This window comes from Xenopus laevis, chromosome 9_10L, assembly GCF_017654675.1.
Source record: "Xenopus laevis strain J_2021 chromosome 9_10L, Xenopus_laevis_v10.1, whole genome shotgun sequence".
Classification (NCBI taxonomy): Eukaryota; Metazoa; Chordata; class Amphibia; order Anura; family Pipidae; genus Xenopus; species Xenopus laevis.
This window is the reverse complement of record NC_054387.1, coordinates 2,525,759-2,534,631: the sequence shown is the minus strand read 5'-3', so window position 1 is coordinate 2,534,631 and position 8,873 is coordinate 2,525,759.

Genomic DNA, 8,873 nt, shown 5'->3' with positions numbered 1-8,873 from the left:
CATGTGCCCCTCACAAAAGAGAAGCTACAGCACCTGATTTAGCTGCAAGTATTTGATCCAGGGGGTATTTGTGTTTTTTTCTATATATAATATAGGTACCCATGGACTGCCCCCCTAAAGCTGCCCTCAGGCGCCTTTATAGAAATCATAACCCTGTGTGACACTAAATGCAAGTTGTACGGAGTGTTTTCAAGAATGCCTCATTTTGCAGCCATTTTAGACTTATATTTGTATATGTGCCAACCTGGACTGAAACCTGCCCCTGTAGGCCATACACAAACAATCACATCTCTCTGTATTACGACTTAATTAGTGTATAGCTGTATATTGTGCACATATCCTTTAGGGTCTGTCTGCAGCATTTGTGCTCTTTAGGGTCAGGGCACACACTGCTATTTCGGGAGATTAGTTGCCCAGCAACAAATGGATTCTTCTTCGGGCAACTAATCTCCCCGAACTGTCTTCCTGCCGGCTAGAATGTAAATCGCCGGCGGGTTGGCGGTCGGATTGCTTCGGCTATCCAAAGTCGCCCTAAGTTTCTTTGTGAGGCAACTTCGGAGTGATCTCAGTCGCCATCCTTTGCTGGTGATCACTCTCCTGTGCTTAGCACAAATGTACACATTCCACTGCCTTCCATTAGCTAGAAACCACCAGGCTTGTAAATAGAATGTAAGAAACAAAAGCCTTGACTTAGTCCTATTTACTAATAAAAGAGTGCAGTTAAACATTGCCAGTCCTGGTGGTTGGACATCAGATTTCCTATAATAGAAACATACATAAAGGTGTATTGTTGTAGTTACTCCATTTTGTCAATGCGCACTACAGTGGTCTAGGTCCAAATTCTTTTTACTGAAATACCTACAAATCGCAAAAATAATTTCAAATCTCAGACATTCTTCTATACTGAATGTTTATACTTCTATACTGAATGTTTAGCTTTTATTTCAGGAATTTGAAGCAAACAGCAAAAGCCTCTTCCCAACCTGCTTATGATGGTGAATACATAACAATAGAGAAGCTGCGGGGTTTAGTGCGCCCTGCAGGGATCTGACTGATATGTAATTACAGTATTCGGGATGCACATTATAATCTGATCATCTTTGTTGGGCCTTGAATGGGACTCAAGCTGGTTTCATTCATTGATGGGTGGGCATCAAAAAGTTACTTTGTGGCCTAGCTATGCCCCTGTAAGGAACCAAAACAAGACATTTTGAAACACAGAAAGTGGAAATCACCAAACTAGACTCCCGTTATCCAATCAGCCATTGAGTTTGATAAGCTAATTGCACTAAGGAAAGAATGCAACATTAAGGGCAGAGACACACGTGGAGATTCAGGGAGATTTAGCAACAGATCTCCTCTTCTTCGGGCGACTAATCTCCCCGAACTGTCTTCCCGCCAGAATCTAAATCGCCGGCAGGATGGCACTCGGAGCTCTTTGTTTTCCAGTGTCTCGAAGTTTCCTAGTAAGGGCAGAGACACACGTGGAGATTTGGGGACATAAATCGCAGGGCCGAATTTTAATAGTAGGTGCCCCTAGACCTGCAGCTGTTCATCGCCCCCCCCATCCCCTCCGATTCTAGAACCACAGGAAGTTTCTTTCAATCTTCTATTCTCCTGCAAACAATACAGACAATGGCTAGCAGCATGCCAAACTCAGCGGCACAATACACATGGAATGCTGATTTTAGTATTTAGGTGAGCTGAGCAATATCCATATTGTTTCTTCCATAGTCTGGAAAGTTGACTTTAGTCAAATAGGAGATGAATCCGATGTAAAATGACCTTCGTCAGGAAGGGTAACCTCTGACCTCAGCATTATGCGCAAGGATTTGGTGTGCTCTCACCTTGTTTGCATGGGTTTCCTCTGGGCACTCTGGATTCTTTCCACACTCCAAAAATAAACAAACAGCAACCACTAAGGGTCAGTCCACACCAGGCGATTCGGGGAGATTTAGTTGCCTGGTGACTAATCGCCTCTTCTTTGGGGCGACTAAACTCCCCGAACCGCTTCCTCTTGTCCTGCGCCGGCTTTAATGAGAAGTCACCTGCGTTATGACACATGCAGCGCTTCGTTTTCCGAAGTCCCCCGAAGTTGCCTCGTGAGGAAACTTCGGGCGACTTCGGAATATGCAGCGCAGGCGACATGTCATTATTACGAATGGGAAGACACGTGGAGGCAGTTCGGGGAGATTGTCGCCCAGAAGGAGAGGCGTTTAGTCGCCAGGCGACAAAATCTCCCCCCGAATCTCATGTGAACTAACCCTAAAGGAGAAAAGGCTCAGGTTACATAAAACAGCAGATAAGCTCTATAGACTATAATGGTGTTCTACAGAGCTTATTTATTATCTGCTATTTAACCCATGCCCATGTATTACAATAACCCCGATTGCTGCACAGCAGCTTGTTTACAACAGTACATAATATTATTATTTCCACTAGTCGCCTAATAAACACAGAGCAGTTTGAGTTTGTGCAGAACTGGCAGATGTGTTTGAAAACAGGATATTTCTGTCTTTTTTGCTTTAGAAAACCACCGCGAATGACCAAATAATATTTAATGTAGCGACACGTAAGTTCCTGTGTATGACTCAATTCAAGAAATTCCTTTCTGGGAATATTACTTGGTTCCTCTTTCATTTTCCCCAATGACACTGCATAATGTGTTTCCTGTTACCTGTAACTGCTCTGATTTATTATAAAAAAAAATAAAAAAATCCACCTGTCAGCCGGCTGAGGATTCTGCCAGTTGGGATTCAGCAAATGAAGTTTTGTAGGTGTTGAACCTGTTGGTCAGTTTCTATTTAAAGGGCAAATAACCTGCACATGAAAATCTGGCAATGAATCATTACCGGGCTTTTTGGTAGTCAGAAAGCAATGCTTGTGTTGTAGGAGGAGGTCATGGAAACTGTCTAAATATTAATCAGCACATTAACGCATTATAGAAACAAATTACCAAGAACACCACGTACGTCACACTCCTTGCTGCCTAGGTAGACTTGTTAAAACCAGAAGCCCAAATGCTTCTACGTTCTGAAGGTCACAGCTTAAAAAATGCTATTGCAATATTATAGGGTTTAATGTAGGGCATGAGACTGAATGGAATGGAAACTACGCACAGTGACAATGATGGCTGCTGTTCTGCTAAGTTATTCCCTCCAGCTTTCTGTAGTTTACAGGTGATTGGGAAGGTCGACTCGACTGTAGGACGATTCTTCATTCTTTTCTTTGAAAGACAAAGATAATAAAAGATGACATATCACATAGTAAAAGCTGGTTATACCTGTACCTCTAATAACACTTATAATGCACAAGGGACACGCATCACCTGTACAATGTACATACATATGTATATATGAAAGGTGCTCAGTGATGTCATATACCCTGTGATGTCACCTGTGCCACATGACATGAAGAATGTACACCTTGTTGTAAACTATGAGGAAGTGTAGGAGTTCCATGAGGCTTGCTGACTTATCATATCCTGATATCTTTCACAGAGGGTGCATTATTCTCTATATATCATTTTAAACAGATAGAGATATGGCTTCACAGTACAGAAAAACAAAGAACTGCTCTTTCAACCAGTCAGGTGGCTCTGCCCTCAAGGCCTGGGTACTAGTGAACAAGGCTAGCTTGAGGGAATCTAAATACACAGAATTTTATTCTCTCTCAGTAGGCTCCTCAGGCGAGTCCCACATACTGCACATGGTATTGCTTGTTTGTCACTAAATAAATGTATTTTGCGTATATTCATTGCGTACATTCTTTACTTACATACGACCTAAATTCCACTACATTTTTAGTAATGTTAAAGTGATGCAACTTACAGTCTTGGTGCATTTTCTTTCTTTCTTTTTCCTATAGGAAACATTATAGGGCTCGGATACAGTTGTTATATGCATCGCTAATAGCAAAGGTGCTTATTGCTTTACATCTCCCTTTCAACTACAGGTATCCAATTGTGTGCTTAAAATGTAGGAGATGTCCTTCCCATAATTCAAAGCCTTCTGGTTAACAGGTTTCTGGATAAGGGATCCCATACCTGTACAAGCCTTCGATGATTCTTCACTTCTATTCACTTCCATACAAATATGAATGTACTGTCGGTACCAAAGGGTATTTTCTACACCAAAAGTAAAAGTACTTAGAGCAGGGGTTCTGCAGAATCCAAATAACAATGCTGAGAAAGATTTAGAAAAACCCCAGGAATTTATCAGAAAGCCCCTGACTTTCTTTCTAGAGCGTTTATATCCCAGGGCTCTGTTTCATTGCTTGTTGCTGCTCGCGGAGTTGTTAAACCGGTTCTGAGAATCAAGGTCGTGATCACAGAACACGCTCTTTCCTAGACATGTGTACTTACTGTTTGGGTAAGGACTCAACCAATTATATTAACCCACAAAAGTCTTAGAGACGCATTTTACTGTTGTTTTATAGGTTCATTCATCACAGGGCATTAACATTAGAGATGGGAAATGTTAATGCCCTGTGAATGGACTAACCACATCCGACGTGTGCCAATACTTTTAAACAGGCAGAACTTCCAAGTTCTGCTCTTCAGAAGCCATGTTCCAATATCCTGCATGATGGCTGAGGGGTTCCCTACTACATTTTTATATATATATATGAAAGTGATAGAGAATAAAATTCTGTGTATGCAGATTCCTCCAGGATGGATACTGTTCTGAAGCTAACCTTGGTCACTAGTACCCTTGCCTTGAGGGCAGAGCCACATGAGTGGCTGTAAGAGCAGTTCTGTGCTGTGGAACGATATCTCTATGCCAAACTCTAGAACCCCTGAGGCCACTTCCATGCCGGAAGAAAAGTAGCTGTTATTTGTAACTGGTTAAAAATAGTGTTTATGTTTTTCTACATCACATGTAGCATTCTGTAATAGGAAACAATAAAGGTAGTTATAGTTACACCTGTCCCCGTATGACATAAGCCTCACAGACTTAATGATCCCGACGTGACTCATGTTCTATTATACAACTGCCTGGAATCTCTGTCACAGTCGGAACTGCAGTTTCATAACTGCCATTCCCAATTAATTCACACCTTTCAAATAGTGACAATTGGGAATGTTCTACTTGGTGAAATACCGAGCTTTGCTTTTACATTGAGGTCACAATCCACAGTTCCAGGTAAATGACAGGTGACGTCTGCTCACATGGAGGAGCCGTTATATAACAGCCGCTTTATTGGCTACTCATTATACCTGCAGTTAAATGCCAGCCCCGGGTATCTCGGGTGAGATTGGCCACCTAGTAACAGCACCACTATACATCATACAACAGCCATTATACCAGTCATTTTGGGTTACAAAGCTTTATCTGTGTGTCCAGTTTCCCTAACCCTAATGGTAAGATCCACTTGTTGGCAAGGTCACCAAACAAGCAGATCTTTACCCAATTTCATCCGGTCTTTTGGCCAAAGAATGGATCATAATTGGGGCCTACAGAGACCCTTTGGGAGAGGATTGTATCAACGTGCCCATGTGCTCCTGCCCAATCCATATCTGCTCCATTTTCAGCCAGAAATTCATCATCAGGACCTCCCAAGGGCCACAGGGTGCTAAACGGCCAACTCTTATATTTTTACTCTCTCCCAGAACGGACTAGTTTCAAGAGAAGATCCAGCACCAGCAGAACACTGTGCTCCTTTTAACTTTTCCAAGTTAGAGAGGTTGGTGGTGGGACTTTCCTAAAGTCCATCTGGAAGGTTCACCAATAAGTCACCTATCATTTCTTTCTTCTGCTCCTTATCCTTACAGATCTCACAGTCAGCCTCACTTGTCAGCCAAATAGTCCCGTATGAAATTCTGTTTGACTTTTGTGGTCAGTGGTGTTTATCGTTGGATAGACTATAGGCCTTTCTACGTGTCCTGAGCTAGATTAACTGGAATGCACTGAGCAAATATTTTGCACGGAAACCTGTTCTTGCAAACAGCGGCCTAGACCTTTCTTGACTTGGGAGATCAAGACTGGGCCTTTCAAGCAATTAGCATATCTCAATACAAATAATATTCCAATTGTGCCCGTGCTGTTGGAGCTCATTCCACGTGAACTTGACGTGACTACAGACTGTGGTTACGAACACGATCCAAGGTTGCGAAACGCGCTCCAGTTTCTCTCTGTTTATTTTGAAACAATCCCTGTTGTGAAACAAGAGGAAAGTTCTTTTTGCTTTTCTTGCAAGAGTCGTCCCATTGCCCAGGAGTGCTGCCACCTGTCATTCACCTCCCACGTGCCCCCGGGGCTGCAGGGAACGCTGGGACCTTTAAGAAAGAAATCCTAATGAATGTTTGTGCAGCGGCGACACATTTGCAGGAAGCGTGAGATTCTATAGATTTAACTCGCCCATTGTCTGCAATCCCCAGACAGTCCCAGGCACGTAGGATTCAGACGTTCATTATTTTCAACCCGTGCTCAAGAACAAAGTGAAAATACTGAGAATTTAATGCAAAGGTCCTGTGCTGTGTATAGTGTCATTGTGTGTGAGGATAAACCTGCTCTGATCGATAAAAGTGAACCCTAGTTAATCCTCTCCAATCAACGTCTGCCCAATTTTCGTCTAGATACCGGTTGGGCAGTTGGAGGGCCCCATACATGGGCCTTTTTGGCCCTTTTTTTGCTAAACCAAACAGCAACCAATCAGCAGGAAGCATTTACTGGTCACCTGAGTTGCTATGGGTTACTGCCCCCCCATTATTACCAGGGCCGGATTTACATAGAGGGCACCCCTAGGCCCACTGCCGTTCGTCGCCCCTGTCCCCTCCCCTTTATTCGTGCAAATTTTCCTCATCAATGGGAAAATTAAAAAAATTATCGTATCTCCAGCGCATCCCCAGTGTTTTTGAACCAATGTGGGTGTGGTTGGGCTACATGTCGCCCCCCTAAAATCCTGCCGCCCTAGGCCCGGGCCTAGGTGGCCTTTCCACAAATCGGGGCCTGTTTATTACACATGGAGATACAAGCTTCATTTGTCTTTATCTGGATTGGATGTCAACCAATTGTTGCTACCAATGAGAGATGAGCATGTTCATGACACTTGCAGGTCGGGACTAAGAATTAAAATAGGCCAGGGTCGGACTGGGGGGCCCACCAGGGCTGCTGTCCATGGCCCCCGTCTGGAACCCCCGTCCCCCTGCAACGCCGCCGCGTGTTCGTAGGCACGCATTTGCCAGAAACCACAGATTGCCAGTCCGGGCCTGGACACTTGCAGCAATGTAACTCTTGCCAACCTTACAAATGGCTGACGCTTCCTATCGGCATCGCATTATACAGTTTTCTATCTCTCGTGAGATTCAGTGATGTCATTTCAGGGTAAAGCGGTGAATTCTTGGAAGTGCCAAATACAAAAATGCATGTCAGCACATATGGGTAGCACGGCGTACTTATTTATTCAGTCTCTGACTTTCTGCTGATGTTTTTTTTGCAGCTGACTCTTTATCAGCCACTTAAACCGATTTCAAGTTTCCATTTCATCAGGGCAAAAGCAAAAAGAGGATGTTATGCTCATGAGCCAGAACTGCTGGTGGTTGTTAGCAGACAGACATCCCCTTTATAAATGTAGCATTCTGAAATCAATGTCTATTATTTATTTCATTTAATACTGATTATCCGGTGTCTCTTATCTTCCCATCCAAATACGCCATGATAATGCTCCTAGGGGTCTTCTGAACAGGATTCAGGTCTTTATAAACCCAGGCACAGCCCGCAAGTTGGGCCAATTACAATTACTGTATATTGAGCCTTTTAAAGACCAAGTAATGTAAAGGTTGCTTTGAATAGCACAGATTGTAAGCTCTAGGGCCTAGGGTACTGCAGCAGGTCAGGAACCCTGGAATACCCAAATAGTGGTTGGGATTTAGTCCCTCATGTCCTGACCATGCAAGCAGAACACAGGCACCCTTTAGGGGCAGGTGGGGAGTTGCAGGTGGCAGTTGGGTGGTGGGAAAAGGACAACTTACTGTGTCCTGCCGAAAACAGGGTGCTGGGTTATGACACTTCCGGCTCACGTGACGCTTACTAAGAGAGAGAGAGAAAATAGTGTGGGTAAGCAGGTAATCGGGTTTGGGTCAAGGTCGGACTTGAGCATCAGGACTACAACCAAAAGGGCCCTCCTGGCAGTCACCAGGGGCCCCCTCACGACTTTTTAAACAATGCTCCCCGCGCGAATGCGGGAACATGGCTGCACTAATCAGGGGAGCGGGTCTGGGCCCCACCAGGTTTTTCCCGCCAGCCCAGTCCGACCTGGTTTGAGTTGGGACTGGATCTTCAACAACAGACCCATGCAGGTCTCTACAGGACCCTCTGATCCCGTTTTTACTCTTTAAAACTTGAATTTGGTTATTGCAGACCCCTGTATGTTCTAAATAAATGCAACTTGCAGGGACTATATCAGGGCTAGAATTCGGGTCACCGGACATAGACTTCTTCTGCCTGTCTACCCCTACTTGGTGCCCTTGTGTAATTGCAAACAGCCTCAATGGTGATGAGCGGGTGGTTGTGTATGGGACGAGTCCCCTACTCATTTCCTTACTCGCTATGGGTGCTGTCCATTTGGGTGCCCTTAATATTTGGCCTGGCACTATTAGTAAGTGATGCCGATGATTTGGGTTGAAGATGTAACAGGACAAAAGCAAAATAAGCAGCAGAATAACTTTATTTTTTTACTCCAAGGGTCAAATTAGGTTCTGGCCGATCTAAATCCAGTTCTTCTTACTGGACAGAAAAGCAGATTAATGTGACATTATCAGAGGTTTCGGTCTGAGCAATGACCTCTCCAGAGACTCACTATCAAAGTTTCGTGTAGGGAGAAGTGATTGATAAAAGTCCTTTATGTGAAAGACATTGAAAGACAATGAACGA